Below are 268 nucleotides of genomic sequence, written 5' to 3'. Positions count from 1 at the left end.
TCTTATATGCAACTTGCATGTACAGTAAACTCTACTTGTAAAATAATATTAGTCATTAGGTGAAAAAGTAAATAAGTACAGTCTTAATCCATAATTCTTAATCAAATATGAGAATACTTAATATGCACATGTCTGTGCATACACTAACATGCAGCAGACACAACTTTAATACATACTCACAAACATTTAACATCACCACATCAGTATATTCTTGTGGGTAAGATGAAAACTGTAAAATCAAGCAACCCACAACTACCATTCCAGCAGT

At 31.7% G+C, this 268-nt stretch overlaps 1 protein-coding gene across 2 annotated transcripts in view; it reads right to left on the bottom strand.

Annotated features, from left to right (window-relative positions):
* LOC119585798 (tRNA-splicing endonuclease subunit Sen34-like) overlaps positions 1–268 on the bottom strand; it is a 5,720-nt gene that overhangs the window by 3,321 nt on the left and 2,131 nt on the right. The gene's annotated exons all lie outside the window — the stretch shown is intronic.

The sequence above is a fragment of the Penaeus monodon genome, chromosome 20 (genome assembly GCF_015228065.2).
Source record: "Penaeus monodon isolate SGIC_2016 chromosome 20, NSTDA_Pmon_1, whole genome shotgun sequence".
Lineage (NCBI taxonomy): Eukaryota > Metazoa > Arthropoda > Malacostraca > Decapoda > Penaeidae > Penaeus > Penaeus monodon.
Note: the sequence above shows the minus strand (reverse complement) of the source record. Positions and strands in the feature narration are given on the sequence as shown.